The sequence below is a fragment of the Triturus cristatus genome, chromosome 4_1, assembly GCF_964204655.1.
Source record: "Triturus cristatus chromosome 4_1, aTriCri1.1, whole genome shotgun sequence".
In the NCBI taxonomy this organism is placed as follows: Eukaryota; Metazoa; Chordata; class Amphibia; order Caudata; family Salamandridae; genus Triturus; species Triturus cristatus.
In genome coordinates, this window is record NC_140585.1 from 1,180,579,984 (window position 1) to 1,180,607,508 (window position 27,525).

Here is a 27,525-nt window from a genome sequence, read left to right on the forward strand (position 1 = left end):
TGACAGGCCCAGGAGGATGAGGGCCGCGGTTTCTCCGTTGTCTAGCAGGGTTCTGATGTCATCTGTGGCGGCGATCAGGGCAGGTTCGGTGCTGTGGTTGCTGAGGAACCCGGACTGGGACGGGTCCAGGATGTTTTCTTCGAGGAAGCTGGTCAGTTATTTGTTGACGGCCTTTTCGATGACCTTCGCTGGAAACGGGAGCAGGGAGATGGGTCGGAAGTTCTTAAGGTCCTTGGGGTCCGCCTTGGGTTTCATGAGTAAGGCGTTGATCTCTGCATGCTTCCAGCTCTCCGGTAAAGTCGCTGTCTCGAAGGAGATGTTGATGGTTTTCTGGAGGTGGGGTGCGATGGTGCTGCTGGCTTTGTTGAAGATGTGGTGTGGGCAGGGGTCTTCCAGGGATCCGGAGTGGACGGTGTTCATGAACTTGATGGTGTTGTCGTCGTTGATGTTGGTCCAGGTCAGCAGGCGGTTGGTGCGGGTGGTGGTCGTGGGAGCAGGGGTCTTGGCGGTTGCTGGGGTGGTGACGGTGTTGAAACTGTCGTGTAGGTCTGTGATCTTGCGATGGAAGAAGGTGGCCAGCGAGTCGCACAGGTCTTGAGACAATGGGATGTCGTTGGTGTTGGAGCTGAGGTTGGAGAGTTCCTTCATGATGCTGAAGAGCTCTTTGCTGTTGTGTGCGTTGTTGTCTAGGCGGTCTTTGAAGGAGGTCCTTTTGGCGGATCTGATGAGGTGGTGGTGCCTGCGGGTGGCGTTCTTGTGAGCTGTGTAGCTTTCCGGTGTTTGTTCACGGGTCCAGTTCTTTTTGAATTTTCGGCAGGTTCGCTTGGAGGCCTGGAGGTCTTCGGTGAACCAGCTGGCTCTCTTGCTGGTGCAGGTGTTGGGGGGTTTCTTGAGCGGGGCGAGGTTGTTGGCGCAGTTGTCGATCCACTGTCTGAGGCTGCGCGCTGCGGGGTCGGTCGGGTCTGCGGGTGGGCTCTGGGCGAGGGTGGTGGTTAGCTGGTCCTCGGTGACCTTGCTCCAGTTGCGGCGAGGCATCTGTTGGGTGTGGTGGGTTTCCAGAAGGTGAAGTGGATGCAGCGGTGGTCAGTCCAGTGGAGTTCATGGTGTGGTTGAAGGAGACGTGGGTGCTTGCAGAGAAGATGGGGTCAAGCGTGTGGCCAACGGAGTGGGTGGGTGTTGTGACGAGTTGTCCAAGTCAGAGGTTGTGGATCAGGGTGGAAGAGTTGGAGCCGTTGTTGTTCTCGAGGTGTAAGTTCAGGTCCCCGAGGAGGATGTAGTCTGTGGAGGCGAGGGCGTTTGTGCTGATGAAGTCGGTGATGGAGTCGCTGAACTGCGGTCGGGGTCCGGGGGGTCTGTAGATGAGGGTGTTTGCGGGGGGCAGGGGTCCTGGCGCTGGGCGCGGTCCAGGCGCGGACGGGCGCAGACGGGCTTGCCTTAGGCGCGCCAGTGGCGTGCCCGCTGCGCGGCTGCGCAACGGCCAGCATATATGGGGAAATGGGAGGGAGGAGCAGCTGGGAGGTGGGGGCAGCAAATGGGCAGTCAGGGGGGCGGGGCCGCAGGGGAAGCAGCGGCGGGAGCGGTGCAGGACGAAAAACGAAGAGCACAGAGGCAAAAGGCACAAAATTAGAGGGGACCTTATAAGTGTTTAGCCATGCAACACTTGATTTTGTTGCACCAAGGATATTGTGCTGGATAATTGAACACTTATGAGGTTCCAAAGGCGAGACCTATTGGCTATGCCAATGGTTGTTTCATTTTAGAGTTCTCTTTGATGTTAGTTGTAGGTGTTGCCTTTGCTTTTTTTGTAACTCAAGAAAGAAGGCACCTAAAGCTGAAGATAACATTGTGGACATAACAAAGTCTAGTTTTATTCCACAGCATTTAGTTCGTTTTTTGTACTCTAGAACCATCCAAGAAAAGTTGCTGCCCACCGCCCTAGCTGTAGTCACTGCAGAAGACCTCAGCTCAGCCATGTTCGTAGTCCTTGACTTTGGTTTAGAGCCAGAGGCACCAGGGGTAATCTGTCGCCTTAATTATTTCCCATCATTGATGCGACTGACCTTATCGGACCTTAACCTGTGGCATTTTGTGTTGTTGTGTGTGCAGATCCACGAGTTGTTCAATCTTGCATCGTTTGGGGATGGAAGAGACGGCGTGGTTTAACGGCTAGTGCGGCTGACTTTGAAGTTAGGGAACCACATTCGAATCAAAACAAATCACTTAATCTCACATTTCCTAAAAAATGAACGTGCCCGTCTGTAATGCAATTGGTACCCTTGTAAAGCGCTCGGGTCGAATTCGCCCTATATGAAACTGAAAAAAAGTTCACGTTTTACACACTGTCCCCACCTTTCATTTGTTACAGCATCTTACCAGTTTTCTTTCCCCAGGCTAGGGAATCTCATACTCTATGTAATGCTCAAGAATTACAATAGACGGGCGTCTATCAACAAGTCTCCCGAAACTCTCTGCTGAACAATGAGTGACCCATTATGCCTAGATTACAAGTAGGGCTCCCCCAGGCGCGCGACACCCATTGCCCCCCCACCTTCACCCCCTCCCACCTCGTGTGTGTCAGCCCGGCTGAGACAGCTTCTCGGGCTGGCGACACTCTAATTGCAGCCGCACCCGAGTACTTCATAGGTCTTTAAAAGACCATTTACTTGTTAATGAGGCTTTTGTTGTGTTTTCACGCCTTCTTAGAGCCGCTCTGCCTATGGCTTGAAGAATTAGCCCCCCCCCCCTAAATCTTTTTCGTCATTAGTTATTTTCTTGCACATTTTATCTGCTCGTCAAATTTTTGTGAAAAAAAACTCTAGCGTATTTCAATATTTATTTAACCAATAAATGAGTACAAGATAACATTGCTACTGTCACTTCTCGTGTGTGTGGAGAGGTGCTGGACTGTCCACATCACATGTGCAACCAACTGCAACCAGTTATTTTAGGTCTTTACCTGCCGACAGTGCATGCACCTTATCTGCGAGGGGTATTGTTTAACAAAAAAGGGCTTGGAGCCCGCCCATTCCTTATTATTCATTGCTCTCATCACTTTCACCCTTATTTGCCACCTTGCCATCCCATGCAGAGCTTCACTTTATTTTCTTTCTGTGGGGCATGGACCAAGGTAGATTGCTTCCTTCTTGATGAGTGTCAATCCCCCTTACCCTTTTCTTTGCTGCTTCTTCCCCCTCCTACCCCCACATGGTGATGCCCCCATTCCCCCACATGGTGATGCCCCCATTCCCCACTCACTCCATTGTTGTTGCCTACCCGTACCCCCACCATACTTCCCCTTCCTTGCTTGATGTTCAGCCCAAAACAAAGCACCATGATGTGGCGCAAGCTCTGGCTATGGCATAACTTGTTTTCCTTACTTTCAGCAATGCTGCACAGCATGGCTACAAGACATTGACAGAGTCAACAGCTCTCACATAGCCGAGATCTATTGGCTTCACGAATGGTTGTTTCCAGCCTGCTGCATAGGGGGGCCATATTTTGAATGCTAAATACCTGGGCATCTACAGCAAAGGAGTAGGCTATAGTTTTGCTGCAATGATGGGGCATAGAATTATATCACTGACGACTCTCACCTAAATGACAATGTGGCACAAGCTTGTTGTTTATTTTTTGCCACAATGGCACAGGGAAAATCAAATCCAGCTTTGAGGCACAGTATCTGTGCCACTTAAATGCTTCTTAGTAAGTACTACAAACTGATCCTGCACGCATACACTGACTTGTCTTCCTCTGTGCAAAATTATCCATCTTGACAGACCACGACGTGACATTTACAGAAATGTACCTGGAAGACGTTCTAAATGTGCAAGTGCCCACATAAATCTGTGACACATGGTCACCCTAGGCCCTAGAAATGTTGTCCATACTAAGCTATAATTGTGTGGATTTCTGTGTATAAACGACCCCCATGTGTCCTTCTGCCACAGAGTCCCTGTTGCATGCCTCAGGCACACTCATTAGGTCTCGCCTGACCCAGCGCATGCGCTGGTCTGGTGCGACTTATTGAGAGGGCTCCAAAAAGTGCTACCAGGCCAGCTTAGAGCTACAGTGCATGTGCGCGGGCGCGCGTGCCGCGCTTCACCGCGATTACTTTCACTTTCGGCTGCTTGCATAGCCAATAGGTCTTGCTTTTGGGACCTTATAAGTATTTAGTTATGCAACTGTTGCATGGCTAAACACTTATAAGGTCCCAAAGGCGAGACCTATTGGCTATGCCAATGCTTGTTTTTATATTGGGCCTTTCACATAAAATGACTCCTGGGTTGTGCAGCACTTTTTCTATCCTTTTTGCCCCATCCCCTAAATTAGTGCAACATATTGGTTGTGGGGTTTTAGCAGCTAGAGTCCTCAATAAAACCAATAAAGCAGATTTGTCCATTATGAATTACAGCTATTATGTGGGCTGGTGCTAGATTCCACACCCTGGAGGTTGAGGGGAGATGGGCATGTGACGGTGACATCAAGGGCTGACCTCTCACTACTAAACAACTCTCAGTGTCGCTGCAGAATTAGTCATGCCAGTGCTCAGGAATGTGTTTAAATGGTAACCCTCCCCAATCACAGGTTTACTGCTTTTGTCAAATATCGTTATTTAGGGGTTATTTTGTGGGCCAATCTTACTTTAAATATTCACGCATGCTACATTACACCCACATTTTGTGGGGACATTCAGTACATATGAATACAGTGGACTTCAATACCATAAATGGCAATGCCACCATCTGCTGGAGAGCGCAATGCAGAGTATTGTATTGTAATTGCATTTGTATAGCGCTTACTACCCCTGACGGGGCATCAAAGCACTTTTTGGCGAGTAGCACGCTACTCCGGGACCCGAAGAGGATTAGTGTTGAATTAGAATAGTGAAACATGCAAGTACATTTTAAGTGGTGGATATGTTAGTAAGTAATTTGGATTCAGAAGGATAGTAGAGGAAAAAAGGTTTGTATTTATATAGCGCTTCTTACTCCCGATGGGGTGTTGAAGCACTTTTTTTGGTGAGTAGCACGCTACTCCGGAAACCCATAAAGTATTAGTGGTGAATTAGTATGGTGAAATATGAAAGTAATTTGAGTGGTAGATATTATTCAGTTATTTTGAGTGAGAAGGATAGCGGAGGAATAGAAGGGAAAGAAAGATTTGCATTCATATAGCGCCTGTTACCCCTGATGGGGTGTTGAAGCGCTTTTCTGGCGAGTAGCAGGCTACTCCGGAACCCATAAAGGATTAGTGTTGAAAATTAGTATAGTGAAATATGAAAGTAATTTGAGTGGTGATATGTTAGTCAGTTATTTGGATTGAAAAGGGTTGGGGAGGGGTAAAAAAGGGAAAAAGGTTTGCATTTATATAGCGTTTGTAACCCTGATGAAGTGTTGAAACGCTTTGTTGGCAAGTAGCACGCAACTCTGGAACCCATAAAGGATTAGTGGTAAATTAATATAGTGGAATATGGAATTACAGAAGTGAAGTGTGATAAACCTCTTATAGCCAGGGTCACTGGATTTATGGGATTCCGTGGGCGCAACATTTTTCCCCGCATAATTGTGAATGTGCCAGATTTGCTTCGTAATTCATCATCTGCTGCATAATCTGTAGGGGTGGGCGACAATTTCCGTTCCGCTCCCGGAAATTGCGACAATTCGACATTTCCGCGTTCCGACCGGAACGCGGAAATGCCGAATTGTCGCAATTTCCGGGAGGGAACGGAAATTGTTGCCTGGCCAAGCACTTACAGATATAAATAAAGCAGGTGCCCGAGTTGAAGCTCAAATTCAGTAACGCATTCATCGGCACAATACATTCGGGAGCTAGGTCGAGGCTGGGCAGGTGTGCTGTTCTCCCCATATCTACCGTCAAAAACTAGCTGTGGTCCTTACCTGTCGCGCAATCCCCGTGTAGTTCCTGACACCAGCTGCTCTGATCGGTCTCTGGCCCGCGGCGTCTCTGGCCCACGGCATGTGAACTGCATGGAAGCCCCGCCCCACACACCAGCGGTGGGCAACGTCTTCCGCCCTTTCCCCCACTACGATGGACAGCTGACTCGAGGGACCCCAGGGACGTCGGCGCCGTGGCTGGCAACGTACACAAACTGTAGCGGGCGGCAGGCCGGAAGCACCAATTTCCGCGATCACGGAAATATCGCGTGATCGCGGAAATTGCTTGCATTCTCGCGAGAATTGGCGGAAGTGCCTTCCGCCAATTCCGCCCACCCCTAATAATCTGCAGACTTTAGCAAAAAAAAAATGTTGTACCTCAAAAATCTAAAGTTACTAAAAATGTGAAAACATGTTTGTATGCAGAGGATGGCCCTTTGCAAAGGTTAACTGGTCACCTTTCAGTGACTTAAATCTGCATTTGGTTGTTAAACTGGTACTAATGAGGTAATGAGATATTTTTGCACAGACAGTATTACCATGTGTAATAATGAAGTAATACTTTTAAAAAATGTGCTGTATTATGCCATACAATTTCCTTTTTTCGCATACTTTATTCAACCCTGCTGCATAATTTGGTGCTCCCCTGCCAAATAATTCCAGCGGCCTTGCTTATAGCCCATGTCATCATCAATTCATTCATTTCTTGTGTTACACACTCCATGAAAGTGTATGTGTTTTTCAAGCTGTCACCCTTGTGTACTTCTCTTCCCTTGCACTGTGTTGTGCTGTCACCCGAGTGCTTCTCCCTGCCCCCTCCCTTTTGCACTTGCCCATGCGCTTCTCCTCATTGCTTTCCACCAACTTTTCATCTTAATACTTCCACCTTGTTGCTTTCGTCCCTTTTTGTTGCTTTTAAACCCCAATGTCCTACATGTTGCTTCTGTCTTCCGCCCACGTACAATAAATAAATAATTTTACATGTTTTGTTTTCTTTTTAGTTCAGTGGCGTAGCTAGCCCCTGTGCCGCCCATGGCGGTCACTGCTTTTGCCGCCCGGCAACAACTTTTGCGTTGCCGGGGTGGCCGCATAAAATAGCAGGGGAGTGGAGGCCACCACCTCCAAAACTCGTGCCACACGGAGCAGAATGTCCCCGCTTGCTACGCCACTGTTTTAGTTACTGATCCAACAAGGATTGGTAACTAAATTGAAAAATAAATCCCGGTGTCATTTTGTAGGCACACATATGTATGCTGTGCGTGCTTGCAAAATTATGCAGCAGTAGCGTCAAAGGCTTATTTTTTATATCACCACCCTGCAGAGCATCAGGAACGCAATGCATTGTCGTAATAACCACTGGCAAAGCCAATGGGTCTCAAAGGCAAGACCTATTGGCTTTGCCAAAGGTTGTTACATTTATTATTCAGAAATCGACCAGTGTTTTGCCATGAACATTAATGACAGGAATATAAGGCCTGATAAGGACCTGTTTCAATGTCCATTTTTAATTACTTCCGGGTCTGAGAACCAGTGAACCTTGGCCCACTTAAAGAACTAGCAGACCTCATTTCTCCGCACACATGCATGAGCAGGACAACAGGCAATATAGTTGTGAAACCAGCCACTCATGTGGATGGTTGGTTTAAGGACTCAGAGTGGATTTTAAACTCCTTCTCCACTGCTTGCTGTCCCACCTTTAGGTCTCCCTTATGTAGTTTCATAGTCTGATCGATTTGTGCACGTTTACCTTCCATTGGGGTTGGCATTGCTGGGGTGGGGGGAATCTCTTGAAGAGGGAAGATTGCGTTGTTTCTGTTACCTATATCAATTGTGAGTCTCACGGTCAATGGTTTACGCAGTGGTTGAAGTGCATTTAAAACATATGGGAAATGGGACCCTGAGTGCAATGGCATTGGGGTCATTGAGCATGGGAAGGAGGTACAAAGGCGTGGCTAAAAACAACAAAATATTCTGTAAATATTGAGTTGGGCTCTGATCTTCAGGTAACTACATATAAAATAACACACCTTAAATAAAAAACAAATGCAAATGAAACTAATGAGTGGGAAATGCATTATGTTACACTATGAAACCTCTGTTGGGTAATGTGATCACTGTAGATGTCTATGTGTGTAACCAGATAGTCATAGAATTGGATACTGGTTGGTGCAGTGGGGAATAGTAACGTGTGTGCTTTTAGTGCTACGAGGTCCCAACCTATGGCGGAAATCACTGTGAAGAGGTTGTTACCTGTGTACTTGACTGGAGCATAGTTATTTAGACTGTGACTAGCTGCTCCACATAACAATGAGCTACTAGGTAATGGCTACTTCTCAATATGTGGAAAATGTAGGACTTTTAGAATGCGGACATGAAATATCACCTGAGAACGGTGTCACAACTCGTATATACACCAAGTCATCCGCCTATACATTGGATTGTCACACAGCCCTCATTGCCCTCAGTGTGTTAAGAAACCGGTCCAGAGAGCTGTCTCCAGCCCAAGCGCGGCCCGTGCAGGTAAGAACATTGGGGTGGGGGGTTCGACAGATGACAAATTAAAGTTACCGTTAAAAAAAAGAAGAGAGCAAGGTAAGTGGTTTTGTTTTTTTCCCGTTAACTTTGCCTCGTCGCTGTCTGTAGACTCCCCACCCGCCCCACCGCTCTTAACTGCACGAGCCGCTCCTGCGCAGCCTGCATGTGACTCATTCCTTAACTGTGCATGTTCTGTGACCTGTGGATGCTGGTACTAGTCTGCCCTGCTGGATCTGTTTTGGGAATGGAAGACTGCACTTGCTGCCTTCCGTGAGAGTGGGATACTTCTTTAGCTACTGCCCTCCTGTACCAATTCTGTGAGAAAGCAAATCTTAGACTTCTGTTGCCCGATTTTTGCACGTGTCCTGTGATGGCTGAAGCTTGTGCTACTGCGTCCCAGCCTATATCTGTCCTCTGAAGGAGGGAACATTGCACTGTTTCTGCTGTACCTGTTGTATCAAGAAGGGGTGTTTCCACTGCTGAATGAAGGTGCTATACATAGAATGCTCTTGCACAGCATGCCCTATGAACAAGGACTTTTCTACAGTATTTGATGGGAGGTACCACGACTCCTCATGAAGTTCCTGTCCCCATAGGGGCAATATTCAAGTGCAAAAAGAAGTTGGTGGAAAACGGATCCACGGTCTCTTGCTCTACCTTCTGTTTTTGATCTTGTGCAGGGAGACACCAGTAAAAACATTTTTTGCTCACAAACTCACAATTGTGATACAAATCTGCAAATGTATCACAAGGACAATGTAAACGTCAACACAAGGGACATAACCCTACCAGAATTAGAGAACCTATAACTAGGACCCGTATAACCAGTGAACAGTAGGGCTGGTGGATGCTTTCAGTGATGTGGAACGCACCGATGAGCCACACCATTCAGTACTAAGTGCAAGGGCTATGGTTCACCTTACCCTACTTTTGCCGAATCTGTTTCAGTCATGCAAACGAAGACCCACGCACGTAAAAGCAAACATATGAAATAATATTAATTATTCACACCCAGACCTCACACCGCTCCTGACTTCCATTTAAAAGTAGCCCTGCCTGTATAGCTGTAAACAAAGGCCCTGATTTCCTGCTCTCCTGTCCCCGCACGACTTCCCGGCACATTTGCGCGAGACCCTCACCTGGAAGCGGACGGTCTATGAGCAGACGCTGTGTGGGTGGCCTCGAGTCCTGCGCCGGAGACAGAGTGGCAAGGACGGGGGGCAGACCTCTGACACGAGACACTGCAACAGCAGGAGTCGGGAGAAAAGAGCGCGCTTTCCAAAAACGCACGTTCTGAAGCAACACATCCATTTCAACGAAGAAGCGCGACTCGGAGCTCGGCCATTGGTCTGACTTGACACTCACAGCCACGGCACGAGCTTAGCCATGTAAAGACCTAGCGTGGAAATCGAATACATTACGTGAAAATAGGACAAGGCTGCTTCAATTTGGAAAAAAAAACTTATTTTTGTGTGAAAGACTGCTTGCTGTTCTACCTGTAGGCGTTGACAAATCTGGATTTAAGGACAATGAGTTACAGTGATTCAAAGATGTTTGCCCAAGATCACACAATGTAGTGTATGCTAGGCTTTCAGGCCAGGTTTCTGGTCACACAGGAGTTGCCTTCTGTCTCTAGATTTACAGTAAGGGGCATGCAAAGTATACAAGTTACCCAATATGCCACATCACTTTAACCCCTTCGCTGCTAGGCCTTTTCCCCTCCTGTGCTAAGCCTTTTTTGGGCTATTTGGGGTAGTGCGCGCTTAGGCCCCTGTAACTTTTTGACCACATTAGGTATCCATGCCAAATTTGCGTCCTTTTCTTCCAACATCTTGGGGATTCTAAAGGTACCCAGGGTTTGTGGATTCTCCTACAGGGTTCCCAGAAATTAGTCAAAATACAGCAACATTTTGTTTTTTTTGTGAAAAATTGGAAAAACTGGCTGCAAATGAAAGCTTCTGGGTTTTTCTCTGCAAATGGTATCAAAAAAGGATTTGTGGGGCTGAAATCACCATTTCTCCAGCTTTTAGGGAATGACAGAATTTTGTTAGAAAACCAACATTTTTTACACAGTTTTGGCATTTTTCTGGGACATACCCTATTTTTGCTATTTTTTGTGCTTTCAACCTCCTTCCAGTTAACGGTAGAAATGGGTACAAAAACAATAATGGATCCTGGAAAGCTATACATTTTTGAAAAGTAGACAAAATTCTGAATTCAGCAAGGGGTCATTTGTGTAGATCCCTCAAGGTTTCTTTATAGAAACGTACAGGTAAATATAGGAAAAATTAAAAATTTGTTGAAAAAAGCAGCATTTTGAGTCAACGTTTTCACCTGTAACTTCTTCGAATTAGGACATCTCTTTGAAAGCAATGTACCGTTACATCCGGTGGACCTTCCTGGTTGTGGGGACATATAGGACTTGTAGGTTCACCAAGAGCCCAACGAATCCAGAGTAGAAAACTGAGCAGCATTTTGTAATGTTTTCTTTTTTTGTTCCGGGTATATAGCAATTATTGTGGGAAAATGTATACATGGAAAAATCGGTATGAAAGGCACCTATGTATTTCTGAAATGGGAACAAATTACAGAGTTTAGAAACAGTGCATATTTGCACATTTTCGGAATTGGGAATACTCATATTTGCATGACAATTATTGGTCATTTTTCAAAATGACTTTTTTTTTACACAATGTCTTTCATTTGGAAGGGAGAAATGCATCAAAAATCAATAGGTAATAACAGTTCCTTTACAAATCTGAACTACCCTAAGTCTCCCGATAAAAATGGTACCTCACTTGTGAGGGTAGGCATAGTGCCCACGACAGGAAGTGGCTCAAAACCTAAGGTGAACGCACCACATTTTCACACTGAAAATTTACACTTTATTTGCGAAGAGTCTAGCTGTAGTTTTTGAACCCTAGCCCTGCCGGCACCTAGGGAAACCTAGCAAACCTATACATTTTTGAAAACTAGACACCCAGGGGAATCCAGGATGGGGTGACTTGACTGCCTCCCACCATGGTCTGTTACCCAGAATCCCTTGCAAACGTAAAAAATTGACAAAAAAAAAAACACATTTTCCCCACATTTCTGTGATGGAAAGTTCTGGAATCTGCGTGGATCCACAAATTTCCACCCACCCCGCGTTCCCCAAAGTCCTACGAGAAAAATGGTACCTCACTTGTGCGGGTCGGCCTAGTGCCCGCGACAGGAAACGGCGCAAAACGCAATGTGGTTTTGCAGTGAAAAATGACCCTTTTTTTGGCAAAGTGACTAGCTGTAGATTTTGAACCCTAGCCCTGCCGGCACCTAGGGAAACCTAGTAAACCTATACATTTTTGAAAACTAGACACCCAGGGGAATCCAGGATGGGGTGACTTGACTGCCTCCCACCATGGTCTGTTACCCAGAATCCCTTGCAAACGTAAACAATTGACAAAAAAAAACACATTTTCCCCACATTTCTGTGATGGAAAGTTCTGGAATCTGCGTGGATCCACAAATTTCCACCCACCCCGCGTTCCCCAAAGTCCTACAAGAAAAATGGTACCTCACTTGTGCGGGTCGGCCTAGTGCCCGCGACAGGAAACGGCGCAAAACGCAACGTGGTTTTGCAGTGAAAAATGACCCTTTTTTTTGGCAAAGTGACTAGCTGTAGATTTTGAACCCTAGCCCTGCCGGCACCTAGGGAAACCTAGTAAACCTATACATTTTTGAAAACTAGACACCCAGGGGAATCCAGGATGGGGTGACTTGACTGCCTCCCACCATGGTCTGTTACCCAGAATCCCTTGCAAACGTAAACAATTGACAAAAAAAACACATTTTCCCCACATTTCTGTGATGGAAAGTTCTGGAATCTGCGTGGATCCACAAATTTCCACCCACCCCGCGTTCCCCAAAGTCCTACGAGAAAAATGGTACCTCACTTGTGCGTGTCGGCCTAGTGCCCGCGACAGGAAACGGCGCAAAACGCAACGTGGTTTTGCAGTGAAAAATGACCCTTTTTTTGGCAAAGTGACTAGCTGTAGATTTTGAACCCTAGCCCTGCCGGCACCTAGGGAAACCTAGCAAACCTATACATTTTTGAAAACTAGACACCCAGGGGAATCCAGGATGGGGTGACTTGACTGCCTCCCACCATGGTCTGTTACCCAGAATCCCTTGCAAACGTAAAAAATTGATAAACAAAACACATTTTCCCCACATTTCTGTGATGGAAAGTTCTGGAATCTGCGTGGATCCACAAATTTCCACCCACCCCGCATTCCCCAAAGTCCTACGAGAAAAATGGTACCTCACTTGTGCGGGTCGGCCTAGTGCCCGCGACAGGAAACGGCGCAAAACGCAACGTGGTTTTGCAGTGAAAAATGACCCTTTTTTTGGCAAAGTGACTAGCTGTAGATTTTGAACCCTAGCCCTGCCGGCACCTAGGAAAACCTATCAAACCCACGCATTTCTGAAAACTAGACACCCGGCCGCTTCCAGGGAGGTATGGCTTGCGTGGATCCCCCAACGTTTCCTTACCCAGAATCCCCTGCAAACCTCAATTTTTGCTGAAAAAAATCACTTTTTTCACACATTTTGGGGTGGGAAAGTAGTGGCATCACCGGGCTCACACAAATTTACCACCACCCAGCGTTCCCCCAGGTCTCCCGGTAAAAATGGTGCCTCACTTGTGTGGGAGGCCCAAGTACCCGCGGCAGGCAAGGGCCCAAAACGTAGTGAGGCGACATCAACATTGCCTATCCCAAATGTCCCATCACTACGTTTTGGGCCCTTGCCTGCCGCGGGTACTTGGGCCTCCCACACAAGTGAGGCACCATTTTTACCGGGAGACCTGGGGGAACGCTGGGTGGTGGTAAATTGGTGTGAGCCCGGTGATGCCACTACTTTCCGACCCCAAAATGTGTGAAAAAAGTGATTTTTTCAGCAAAAAATGAGGTTTGCAGGGGATTCTGGGTAAGGAAACGTTGGGGGATCCACGCAAGCAATACCTCCCTGGAAGCCGCCGGGTGTCTAGTTTTCAGAAATGCATGGGTTTGGTAGGTTTCCCTAGATGGCCGCCGAGCACCGGGCCAAAAACCAAAGTGACCCCCCTTGCAAAACCAGATTATCTATTGTTCCTACAGCGTGAGAATTTTGGAATAATATTGCAAAGAAAATGTGGCAGACATTTTGAGGTTTGCAGGACATTGGGGATAAAACATTTTTTGTAATTCACAATAGAGACATCACCATGAACTCCCATGGGTTTCCGACAATATCTACAGTTGGCGGGTTATTCTTGCATGGAAAGTGTAACTTGGCAGAGAAACTAAAGACAAAGATTCCTGCACAACCATCTATTCCTCAAACACACACACATACTGGTTGGATTTGGCACGAGGGCGAGTCATGGTTCAGTGTATTAAATTTTATTAACAAGAGATTTCACAAAAATGAAATGCATTGTCAATAATTAAATTCACAAAAAACCAAACCAATGACTCGCAGCTCGTGAGCTGTAAAGCCACGTCAGGGCACCAACCCTTTTTTCAGGCCATTCACACACCTTTCATACGTGATACAAACAAGACCATTCGCACCACCAGGCAAAAAAGCAACACATTACAAAATTCACCAAAAAGGGACAAGGTACACCCTGCTTCAGAAAGACAAATATTACTGCACAGCCATCTAATCCGCAAGCACACACACATACTGGTTGGATTTGGCACGAGGGTGAGTGATGGTTCAGTAGATACAATTGTATTAGCAAGTGATTTCACAGAAATGAAATGCACTGGTAATAATTGAAAGGGCAAGAAACTGAACCATTGACTCACAGCTCGTGAGCTGTAAAGCCACGACAAGGCACCAACCTCTTTACAGGCCATTCATCCACCTTTCATACGTGTGAGACATACAAAACCATTCACACCGCCAGCCGCGGGCCCATCACATAACAAAACTCACACCAGCACACAGCGCCATTCAAGGGCCCATCACTTTCACACGCCCACAATCCAGACACAGCAAGTACACAGGCTGATGGATTGCGTGGAGTGGCACTCAGCTAGCAGTGTGTGTAGTGACCAGCAGAAAGTCACTACTCACACACAGCCAGCCGAGCACCAGTCCACACACACCGCTAGGCAAACACCAGTCCACGCACACCGCTAGCCAATCGCCAGTCCAGGCACACCGCCAGCCAATCGCCAGTCCAGGCACACCGGCAGCCAGTCGCCAATCCACGCACACCGCCAGCCAAGCTCCAGTCCACGGACACCACCAGCCAAGCACCAGTCCGCACACACCACCGGCCAAGCACGATTCCACGTACACCGCCAGCCAAGCTCCAGTCCACGCACACCACCAGCCAAGCTCCAGTCCACGGACACCACCAGCCAAGCACCAGTCCACACACACCACCAGTCCACGCACACCGCCAGCCAAGTACCAGTCCACGCACACCGCCAGCCAAGCGCCATTCCACGCACACCGCCAGCCAAGCACCATTCCACGCACACCACCAGCCACGCACCAGTCCACGCACACCACCAGTCCATGCACACCGCCAGACCACGCACACCGCCAGCCAAGCACCATTCCACGCACACCACCAACCAAGTGCCAGTCCACACACACCAACAGCCAAGCGCAAGCCTACATACACCGCCATCACATTTAGGATTTTTTTAGAAAAAAATAAAAACAAAAACAAAATCGCAAATAGATACAAATCTTCTAACAGAAAATCAGCAACTAAATACATTGCACTAACACCAACCTTGAAACAGAATCAAATTATCCAAAGAATACAGACCAGGCAGTTCACTTTACCACTCATGAATGCTCCCAAAAATTTTTTCGCGTGTTGTACGCTCTAAAACAAGCAGGGAGACACAGTGCAGGATGAGAAGGACAGCCGGGGCAGTACATACAACTCTCCTTCCGCGAACCTCTTCGCCAACAGACTCTACATCTCCTACTGGGAAAATCTTTTGCGGGTGTGGGAGGAATGTGATCTGGAAAGTGGCGTTCTTTCAATCTAGCAACATCCTCCACCACTCCAACTCTAGGAACACTTGCCTGTTCCACTACAACAAGGCTGCCAATTACAGACTCCTGAAACTTAGCAAAAGTCATCTTTGACTCAGGGCAAGAATCCTGGAACACAACAGAAGCATTAAACATTGCCAAGTGGAAAAGATGGATAGCCAACTTCTTGTACCAAATGTAAGCCTTACGAAGAGCAGTGTAAGGTTCCAACCTCTGATCTACTCTGTCAACACCACCCATGTGCCTATTATAGTCTAAAATGCACACAGGTTTGCGCGCTTCAGCGACCTGACCCCAAACAGTCACAGGTGTAGTGCTTTCATCATGGATGGTAGTCAGCATGTAGACATCTCTCCTGTCTGTAAACTTCACAGCAAGAAGCTCCTGGCAACGCAACGCACTGCACTGTCCCCGCCCAAGCTTTTGACAAATCAGTTCTGTCGGGAAACCTTTACGGTTAGAGCGGATTGTGCCACAAGCAAGTGTCCACTTTGGCCAATTCCCTGAACAACCGCACACCAGTGTAGAAGTTATCTACATATAAATGGTGGCCTTTGTTAAAAAATCCTCTACCAAGTTCCCAAACAATTTTCTCAGTCACTCCAAAAGTGGACGGACAACCAGGGGGGTTAATCCTAGATTCCTTACCGGTGTACACCCTGAAATTAGAGACATATCCAGTCCTACTGTCACACAGCATATACAGCTTTATTCCATAGCGTGCCCTCTTACTAGGAATGTATTGCCTAAAAACCAAGCGGCCCTTGAACACCACCAAAGACTCATCCACTGCAATTTCTTTCCCAGGGGCATAAATCTCAGAAAATCGATCAACAAAGTGATCAAGGACAGGCCTAATCTTAAAAAGACGGTCACAGTCAGGGTGATCTCGTGGCAACGCTAAACCATTATCAACAAAGTGCATCATCCGAAGCAGAAGCAAATACCTGTCACGAGTCATGACTGCCGGAAAAATAGACGTTGCCATCAAGGGACTGCTAGACCAATATGAAGACATTGATGGCTTCCTTAGCAAGCCCATCAAAAAAGTTAAACCCAAGAACTTCTTCATCTCTTCAACATTTGTGGGAGTCCACCGGGTAGCTCTAGAGTGTGGCTTAAGACTGGCACTGTTGTCCCTCAAAAACTGTTCGGCATACAAATTAGTCTGCTCAACAATCTCTGCCAAAAACACATCGTCCATAAACAACTGAAAAAAATTTACCGGCAAAAAGTTTTCAGTATTCACTCTAGACTCTGAAACACCAGTAAACTCTGGCAATGCCGGCTGCACCATGCCAGGGGCAACCCAGAGGTCATCACTTTCAAAGGGAAGCCTTGCAGCCCCAGCCTGCAGCCCAGATGCCTCTTGCCGCACTACACCAACGTGAAGCCTTGCAGCCCCAGCCTGCAGCCCAGATGCCTCTTGCCGCACTACACCAACGGGAAGCCTTGCAGCCGCAGGCTGCAGCCCAGAAGCCTCTTGCCGCACTACACCAACGGGAAGCCTTGCAGCCCCAGGCGGCAGCCCAGATGCCTCTTGCCGCACTATCGGCACATCAGTCTCCTCCTCTAACACAGGCACTTCATCCGCACTAAGAGTATCTTCATCATCCGATTACCCCATACGGAGAGAAAACTCACTGCCAGAATCGTCCCCTGCCTCCTCTCCCTCAGATGCAGAGTCAGTCTCTGAACCATGGTCAGAGGAAGACTCAAACAGCAAACCAACAACCTGCTGAGCAGTAATCCTGCGGCTAGCCATTATACTTACTAAGATAGAAGGCTGCACAAACAAGTCAACAACAACCAACAATGTGCAAACCAAGTAAGTAAAGAAATGTGTACCTTTATCACAAAGATCAATGTACTCAAAAACTATACAATCCAATTACAAGAGACAGCTGCACTCACCAGAAACCAACTCTGCAGTGACACAGCAAAACCCAACGATATCAAACTAGAAAGAAGAAAAAAAAACAAATTACTCACAAGACAACAAAATACACATCGAGCACCAATGCAAAAAGTTTTTGACACTCAAAAAACAAACATACTGCTATTATTACACCATTTGCAAAAAAAATTCATGCAGAGAAATCAAACACATTTACATTGTACAAAAAAGAGTCTCTTACCAAACTACACAAACAGCAGAACCACCAGTAACAACACGGCAAACTGAAAAGAGCAAAAGCCTTCACCTAGAACAAAAAAGTAAAAAAAAACACATTACTATTGCAATTCACAAAAAATATAACAATAAACATTACAACATGCTATGTAACTACCCAAATGGTCAATCGGGTTATGTGCCAGGTGGGGCAGAAAACAGCAGGAAAAAAAAGGCTACTCTGTCCCTGGGCGGGTGGGCCAAATACATATTATAAAAATTGCCCCCTGGAAGCGACACTTGCAAAAGGGGTCACTTCCATTTTTATTTACTTACCTGGTGTCTAGTGGGCATTTCTGCCCCCCCCCCCGGGGCCAGAAACGGACCGAAAGTGGACCGATCTGCCCCCAGGGGGGGCAGAAAAGTCTGTTCAAAAAATATCCCCCAGGGAAGCGACCCTTGCCCAAGGGGTCGCTTCCCATACGACAATAAATAAATCCCTGGTGGCTAGTGGGCTTTTCTGCCCCCACTGGGGGCAGAAACGGACCGAAAGTGGACCGATCTGCCCCCAGGGGGGGCAGAAAAGTGTGTCCAAAAATTAGCCCCCAGGGAAGCGACCCTTGCCCAAGGGGTCGCTTCCCATACAACAATAAATAAATCCCTGGTGGCTAGTGGGCTTTTCTGCCCCCAAACGGACCGAAAGTGGACCGATCTGCCCCCAGGGGGGGCAGAAAAGTCTGTCGCATATTCTCCCCCAGGGGAGCGACCCTTGCCCAAGGGGTCGCTCCCAAAATGGCCAAATAATAGATCCCTGGGGTCTAGTGGGGGCATTCCTGTCCCACGATCGCGACGCTGTGCGCGATCGTGGGACAGGAATGCCCAGCATTGAGACATCAGGGGAGAGGAAATACTCTTTCCTCTCCCCCGATGCCTCAAGGCACTGGAATTCGCCCCCCCCCCCCCACCCGCAACACCGCAAGAAAACACTCACCCTCCCCGTTGGACGCGCTGGAAGAAATGAATTCCAGCGCGCCCAACGCTTCCTGATGACGCCGGCGCGCGCTGTGCGCGCTGACGTCATCAGGAAGCGTGGGGGGGCTCGGGGGTGGCAGCGGAAGCTCTTCCGCTGCCATCCCCCTCTGTGGGGGCACGATCGATGCCCCAGGGGGGGGAGCGCCAGCGCTTCCCCCAGGGGTTGTGCTCATGACGGAGCGGTTCCGTCATGAGCACAGCTCAGCCGATGCTCATGACGGAACCGCTCCGTCATGAGCATCCAAGGGGCTAAGGGCCAGATGTACAAAGATTTTTTTCTGCTCACAAACTGCCGGATTCACAGAATCGGGCCATTTGTGACCGGAAAAAAGCATTTTTCAAATGCACAAAGCCCCATTTGCGAGTTGGTACCCTATTATTGACTCGAAAAATATGGTTTGCGAGTCGCTATTAGGAAGGGGTGTGCCAAGTGCATCCCTTACTAATAGTGAGTCGCAGAGGCATGTACGATTGTTTTGTGACCGGAAGGCGGTTGCAAAACTATTGCAGTTTGCCACCTTCTTCAAGTAGGTGCTAAGCCAGTGGCAAACCATAAAAGGTTCCCAGGGGACCTGTTCCCCTTTGTGAATAGTAGCAAGAACGTTAAAAAATGAAACAAAAACGTTTCATTTTCCTTTTTGAAATTCACCCCATTTTCCTTTACACTGTTCCATGCGGAGGACAAAATGGTTCCATCCTCAGCAAAAGTGGGCGTGTGCTGCGGACAAAACCATTCCGTCCTCGCATCCGCCCATGGGAGAAGTGCTGGTGCTCCCCCCATGATCTGCCCATGTAAGCCCCCCCAATAGGGATGGCATCTCCGATTTCCGCCCCCTTGACGATCCAATGACGTCAGCACGCACGCGAACTTCATGAAAAGCTATCAGATGCGCTGAAAGCCATTTGGTTTCCAGTGCGTCAGAGGAGCAGGTAGGTTTTTCCTGAGTTTTTAGGTCTCAGCCTGACGTAAACAGCGCATGCGCTGTCTCGTCTTACGAGGCTTCTTGGAATCGAAACAATTCCAGAAGACTCGTCTCAGCTCTGCCTTAAGTTTTGATTAGTGCGCTTCGTTTTGCGTCACGAATTATGCCAAAGGCAGTGCAATGATTGCACTGAAGGCATGTCAATCAGCGCCTGTTGCCACCCTGTCTCCCCTTTAAGCCCCGCCCACCGGGATTTGATCTTTTACTTGCGGCGGGAGACAGTGTCTCCTAATTAACCGCTAAGCACTTTTTTGTGATCATTCTCCTTTGGCAAAGGCATCGGTGTGTTTATAATTGCATCGCGCTTTCACTTTAAGTGAAAGCGCGATGCAATCATAAACACACCGCTGCCTTTGCCAAAGCCGAGAGCTTTTTATGTATTTTTTACTTCAGACTCTGCAACATTGTCAGCAGTTCGCTGGTCCCCTCAAGCACTGAGTGCTGTGGTAAGCTTTCCTTACAGCAAAAAAAGGCATCCTCCGTAGCCCGGCGTTATACAGTGCCTAGGGGCGGTGGGGCGGCCAGGCTCACTCTCGGGCGGCGGCTCTTTGCCGGCCTCGCTCGTTGGCCGTCATGCATTAGACGCCTTTGCCATAGGCAGCTCAGCAAAAGGTGTCTGTAGGTAGATAGATCCCAGTTGCAATAGGCAGATTTCCACGTCCTTTCTACACTGTCTGTGTTGCGCGGAGGGAGGGTAAGAGAGGTTGAGGGAGTAGGAGAAGGTCAGCTGCCTTTACTCAGCACCTGCAGGGTGTGTAAAGCTTGCACTGCTTGGGCATTACAGTGTAGACTCAATATGAGGGGGTTGTGCCCCTTCCAGTGGATTCCAGTGATGTAAATAGGCCGTTAACTTTAGGAATGTGCTCTAATGTTGTTTGTATACCATATGTGTATCCTTTATAGCTGAGTGTTTAAGGATGCAAAAGTGAGTGAATGCGCAGTGCCCATTCAAAGTTTAGCTTTTTTGCTGAGACTGCCAACAAGTACCAATTCTAATAAATATATACCAGCTCTGGTCTGACGCTCAGGTGCTGTCTAATTTAAAATAATAATGGCACTGCCGAAACTATCTGGTGCCTTGTTTGGATGTCTGCACCTTGTGCACTCTGTTGACATTCTATTTTGAATAATACCCATTAAATACTAGCTGTATGTACACTATGGACGACATTGTCGTCGTTTCCCTAGCAAAGGGTTTGTAAACTGAACTGCTATCTGAAAAAAGGTTAGCGATGCAGGGTTTACGATACATATATGTCTTTACAATGAATTGCATTTTAGCAGACTGCTGTTTTCTCTAAAAACTAACGTCTGCTAAAATCCTGACTAAGCCACCCCTAACATTGGCTGTGGATTATGCTGATACGACCACAGGGTCGCATCAGCAAGGTTATTACCCTTTTGCAGGGAACATCGCTGGGAAACCAGCGATGTTCCCTGCAAAACGGCGATAACATCGCTATCTCTGGAATTTTTATCGCCCTGAAGCAGCGCGTTGATGATAACGCGCTACCAGGGCGATAAAAAGCAGAGAAAGCCAGCGATAAGAAAATTATCGCTAAGCACGGCCAGCGATATCGCTGCCCGTTGCTGATATGGCCCTTAGGTTCGTTCACGCAGGAGCTACATACCCTGCTCGGGTGCACGCAATAGGAGAAAGCGCATTTTCATCTTAAGGGAAATTATCATTGTAGAAATAACCCCAAAACTCGTACTGAGTGAATTTCTGACGAGTTAGCGGCACTACTGCCAGGGCTAGTTTTTATGTTACCAGCAAAAAATCGTACCAACTGCTTCCATCATTAGGAAGAAAACAAAACATTGAATTTATTTCGGGAATTGACACTTTGAGCTGTGCTCTGTTCCGTCGTCTTGCTCGCTGCACCACAGCAGACCGGAACCAACCATATGAAAATCAGACTTGGGTCTGCTGCAGTAGGAGCAGTTACACACTGCTCTGCAACAGACACATTGACTACCTGAATCATTTCACCTGCAATGGTAGGAGACGCCTTTTGGATGCACCAAGAACTCTGCAGATGGCGGCTTCTGCCACTGAGCTGTCCTCCTTTCTGGCCCATTTACCAGGAGATATAGTTTGCTACCTCTTGTATTTTGTTTGCTTTTGATACATGCACAACTGCCACCATTGCCTCATGTAACGTAACGTTTGTTTTAGTGTTTTGAGTGTCTGCCATTTATTGCAGTATTTGACCTCTACTTGTGCTTTGTATGCTTTTGTAACTTGCACACATGTCACTTTTTCCTTTTGCAACGTATCGTTTGCTACCTCTTGTATTTTGTTTGCTCTTGATGTTTGCACAATTGTCACTATTGCCTCATGTAACGTAACGTTTGCTTTTGTAACATGCTCACTTGTAATTTTATCCTCATGTATCATTACTGTTCCTATTGTGAAGCGAAATCAAAAACACATGAGTTCCACACTGTGTGGAGGAGGGAACAAAAGGCGCAGTGTTTTAGGAGCTAGCAGCCTCCAACTATTAATGTTTAACCACAAAAGTGCTGCTCCTAAAGTGATAACCACTATAAGGTTTGAGTTATATTGTGAGTGAAGACATCTCACAAAAAGTAACGGACTGGTCTCACACACCACCTGGTGTCATGCTTTATCATTGACCAGTCCTCGCCCTCTAAAACCTTGGTTTGATAGAGGGCGGGCATACACCTGACGACAGGGATGCACTTCTAAACTAAGTGGTGGCCCGTGTTTAAGTGAGTGAGATTAAAAATCATTATAGTTATCCTCATTGTGTTTTTTTTTTTATGTGACAGGTAACTATATGATGTTTTAAAAGCAGGTGACGGTATGTGGGGGAATTAGTGTCCCCTAACCGTTGTGTTTAGAGGTCGACATGTTTCTGCCGTCTTGGCCCAGGAGGGTCAAGGGCATTCATCAGGACCTAAATATGTAAATGGGGGCTCCGTTCTTACCAAAAGTGGCAAGAGTGTACCACTGTGTGGGCGTGATCAGTGTCACACTTCACAATTGAATGGCTCCTAGATTCAAGCCCTAAAAACCAAAGCTACTGGCCCCATGGGAGGAGGGGAGGGGAAACCCCTGTTTGTCAGAACTGCCTCAAGGGAAGTTTCCTGCGTGGATCCTAGGCGACTGCTCCCGGGGAGTAACGGGAGCAGTCGCCTAGTGGTACACTCTTGCCACTTTTGGTAAGAATGGAGCCCCCATTTACATATTTAGGTCCTGATGAATGCCCTTGACCCTCCTGGGCCAAGACGGCAGAAACATGTCGACCTCTAACACAACGGTTAGGGGACACTAATTCCCCCACATACCGTCACCTGCTTTTAAAACATCATATAGTTACCTGTCACATTAAAAAAAACACAATGAGGATAACTATAATGATTTTTAATCTCCCTCACTTATACACGGGCCACCACTTAGTTTAGAAGTGCATCCCTGTCAGGTGTATGCCCGCCCTCTATCAAACCAAGGTTTAAGAGGGCGAGGACTGGTCAATGATGAAGCATGACACCAGGTGGTGTGTGAGACCAGTCCGTTACTTTTTGTGAGATGTCCTCACTCACAATATAACTCAAACCTTAGGAGCAACTCTTTTGTGGTTAAACAAAACCTATTGTGAAGTGCTCTGACACCTTCGGGTAAAGTCCGCACTATATAAAAACGCATAAAATAAAATATAGCTATAAAGGAAGCCCTCTTACTTAATGGTATTTCTGCAGAAATCAAGGCGTAATATGAAATAAGAGGCCCACATTTGCTTTTGGCAAGAATAGTTATTGCATCCTTCAAAAGTTGTTCAAAATGACTGCAACTGAGTTGGGTAATAAGATCATGTAATATTTATGGCAACAAGTGTGATTTAAAAACTGAGCACACGTTATTCGAGTATGCACCCATACATGTATTGGTGTGTGAAAATTTGGCCTGGAAAAGGGTATTACAGTTTTACGTGGTCTATGCTTAAAGACCTTGCTTTAAGTTAAAGTACCAACTGCCCAATACAGCTCACACATCTGAGATTAGCCATAGCCCTTTGGAGCTTAAGTGGTGGTTTATAAATTAGGCTTCCAGTTTTTACTGATTTTTACAGATAAAGGCAGACAGAAAATAATCTATTTCCTGTCTGTATTTTTGAAAGCGTAAAAATACAGAAAATGGTGCTTCTTGTGAGTGACACTCCTTGTTGTCCTTCATGAATTCCATACACACTTTTAAGCAGATAGCCTCCACGGGGATGTAAAAACAGGATACGTTTCCCTTAAATACAGGCATATCTTAACATGTATTATAATATAATGCTAATATTTACCTTTTGGTGTAGTGTTTTTATTATATTTAGATACTTAATTTGCTAAAATGCAATAGGCATCAAAGTATGAGTGCATGTTTATCAGTTAAATAAATGTTGAAATATACAATTTTATGACTCCTTTTAGTCTCAAAACAAAAAATAAAAATGGATAAATACCAACAAAATGCCCCAAAAACAAACATGGATAATAAATACAGAAGGAAATGTAAAAGCAAATACGATAAAACTGGCAGCCCTATTTATAAGGATTGCATGTTGTAGCCAGGGCTAGCGACCAAGACAGCGGGCTAGTAAGATGTCCTTCTTGCTCATAATCCTCTTAGCCATTCAGAGCCGAAAGGAAAATGATGATTGGGTGACAGAGTTGTGTGGCATGGGAGGTGGCACGTTTGAAATAAAAACGGAGCATAAATGGTGGACTGGGCATATGAAGGAGCCAGCCAACATTTTACACCAATTTTGTGGAAGATCACAACTGAAAAACAGCCAATGAAAATAAGTGTAAAATGCAGGGAACGATTAGAAATAATTATTGTTATGGTATATCAGTAGTGTCCAAGGGTTCCCTGAAGTGCATGATAAAATCCCACCTTCAGAATGGCAACACAGTAGCCTGGCAGGAGACGACGAGCAGTATCATGAGGATGTTAGCTTTTGCGGCCATACCCAGAGTTGGGGGAATCTTCAGTGTTAAAAAGGAAGAAAGTGCTAAAAGCTTGATTAAGAAGTCTGCCATTAGAAAAAGATATTGAGGGCTCTGAAAAAGAAAGTTATTTGCCCATCTTATGGTTTTGGATTTTAGTGGAGAGATACAATCTTACTTAAAAATATTTGTGCCTGAAATTGGATGTTTAAGTTAAAACTAGTGCAAGGGCCAGCATGAATTAAATAAGATCTTAAGTGGGGCAATTGAAGGAATGCTTTGTCCATTTTGTAATATTTGTACAGTAATACTTTTACATCTGATTCTCTAAACACAGTCCATTATTATGTATACACAGTAAACAACATACAGAATAACTATACTGTGTCAAAGAAGGGAAACCAAACAAAACACATGGAATTTCACAATATAAAACACAAAAGTGGGAGAAAACAGTAGACAAAAAGTTCATATCATTGTACAAGAACACCAGTGGCTAATGGATTATCTGTCACAGTCTAAATGCTTTGCATAGCATTTTCTTATTGACTTGCAGACATCCTAGCAATCTAGTGCCTATACACAAACAAGCATTAAAAATGCAATAGGTCTCACCTTTCATTAAGTTAAAGCCATTTGCTTTGCAATACAATACCATTAGCAAAGCAAATGGCTTTAACTTAATCAAAGGCGAGACCTATTGCATTTTCAATGCTTGTTTTAATGCTGAATGCACAGAGACATTGGGGAGGAGTAAAGTGTCCCCCCACCCTACCGATGTCTCTTTGCAGAGCATTCCAGCTGCACGATCGCGCTTGACGTCGCGATCGTGCAGAAGGAATGCCCCCACTATCACCAGAGATTTGTTTTTTGGTGAGAAAAGCAACCCCTTAGGCAAGGGTCACTTCCAAATTTTGATTACAGCGAACAGTGGCGGCTCGCATATGGCGTGCTGCAGGGCGGTGAGCGGGGCGAGGGAGGGGCAGGGTGGGGGGTAGAAAACTCCGACATACGACAGAATGGAGGAACGTAATAATGACTTTCGTCTGTTTCGTAGTATGTCCGTGTTTTCTACCCCCACCTTGCCCCTCCCCAGCCCCGCCTCACCGCCCGCAGCACGCCCTATGTGAGCCGCCAATGACAGTGAGTCAGCCATCTACTGCCCCCCCCCCCCCCCCCCCAAGGCAGATCAGCCCTATTTGGAGACCCATCTGTCCCAGGGGGGGGCAGAAAACCCACTAGCACCACAGATGTTGTTATGTTTGAGGGCAAGCCCTTGGGCAAGGATTGCCCCTATTGGGGATAATATTCTTTTAAATCACTTTTGCCCAATTTGGAGGCCCATCTGCCCAAAGGAAGGTGGGGGTGAGGTGGTAGAAATGAAGACCCACTAGCACCAGGGATGGCGTCATTTTATGTTTGGGGGAGGTCCCATGGGCACGGAAAGCCCTCAATGGGGCTAATACATTTTTGTCATTACTTTTTGCTGTTTTCTTCCCCCCAAGGCAGATCGGCCCTATTTGGAGCCCATCTGTCCCCGGGGGAGGGCGAGGGCAGAAAACCCTCTAGCACCAATGGTGTGTGTATATTATTCATTGGGGCGGCCTCTTAGGAAATGGTTGCTCCAGTTGGGGATGGCATTTTTTTTATTTAGTTTTGGAACTTTTTAAACACCCCCCCCCCCCCCCCCCCGAGGGCAGATCGGCCGTCTTTGGAGGCCCATCTGCCCCTGGGGTGGTGGGGGCAAAAAACCAATGAGCACCAGGGATATATATATATATATATATATATATATATTTATGTGTGGGATGGCCCCTTGGGTAAGGGTTGCCCCTATGGGGAGGGTATAACTTACTTTTGGCCATTTTTCTGTCACCCTTGGTTGCAGATTGGCCATATGTTTATGCCAATCTGCCCCCAAGTGGGGCAGAAAACCACTAGACACCAGGGAAAGTTTTTGTGTGTCTGGAATTCAGATGGCGGTGTGTGTGTGGACTAGCGCTTGGCTTGCAGTGATTGTGGACTGGCAGTTGGGTAGTGATATAGCATTGTCATAATGTTAACTGTTTTGCTTCTTGTCATTTGCATCTGTGATTGTAATGTTTTGTTGCTCCTTTTTTCTAGTTCAAAGCTTTTGTTTGTGTTATTCCTTCTTGCAGTTTCGTCTCTGGTAGATTTGCAGTTTGTGTAGTTGCATGCGTTTGTTAAGAACACATTTTTTGTCTTATTTACTCTAAATGAGTATCATTTCTCTGCATGCATGCATTTTTGGAAAATGGTGTAATAATAGCAGCATGTTTAGCTTCCATTTTATTGTGTAAGAACATCTCCTTGCATTTGTGCTGACTGTGTCTTGTGTTGTCTGAGTAATTATTTTTATTTTTTTCTTTCTAGTGGGATATGGTTGGTTTTTGCAGTGTCCATTAACAGTAGGTGCAGGCGAGTCTATCTGTCTCTGGAAAACAAGTGGTATTGTTTTTTGAGTATATAGATCTCTGTGATAAAGCCACACTTTGTTTTTTACGTATTGTACACAGTGTTGGTTGTTGTTGACTTGTTTATGAGTTACTTTTCTTGGTAAGGATTATGGCTAGCTGCAGGATGACCACTCAGCAGGTTATTGGTATGCTTTTCAAGTCTTCCTATAACCATGTTTCAGAGACTGACACTGCATCTGAGGCCAAGGAGGAAGTGGAAGATTCTGTCAGTGAATTGTCTGTCTGAGCAGAATCATCTGATGATGAAGCCACTTCCAGTGCAGATGAAGTGCCTGAGGAGGACACTAATGTGCCTATAGTTTAGCAAGAGGCATCTGGATTGCAGCCCGGGGCTGCAAGGCTTCCCTTTTGGAAGAGCTGAACTCTGGGTTGCCCCAAACATGGTGCAGCTGAAGTTGCCTGACTTTACTGGGGTCCCCGGATTTAGAGTGAATACTGAAAATGTTTTGCCTATAAATTTC

The 27,525-nt window shown here is 46.5% G+C and overlaps 2 protein-coding genes across 3 annotated transcripts in view; one reads left to right on the forward strand and one right to left on the reverse strand.

The window, feature by feature from the left end:
• Nucleotides 1–27,525, reverse strand: part of LOC146856308 (NXPE family member 1-like) — a 355,569-nt gene that overhangs the window by 321,061 nt on the left and 6,983 nt on the right. Inside the window, exon 1 of one of the 2 annotated variants that reach the window (XM_085654417.1) lies at nucleotides 17,391–17,412. The exons of the other annotated variant lie outside the window; for it this stretch is intronic. The gene's annotated coding sequence lies outside the window, so the exon portion shown is untranslated. Of the gene's footprint in view, nucleotides 1–17,390; nucleotides 17,413–27,525 lie in introns of those variants that run through there. 2 annotated transcript variants of the gene reach the window in all.
• The window catches only part of LOC146856309 (uncharacterized), a 423,335-nt gene that overhangs the window by 191,785 nt on the left and 204,025 nt on the right, over nucleotides 1–27,525 (forward strand). The window lies entirely within an intron of this gene.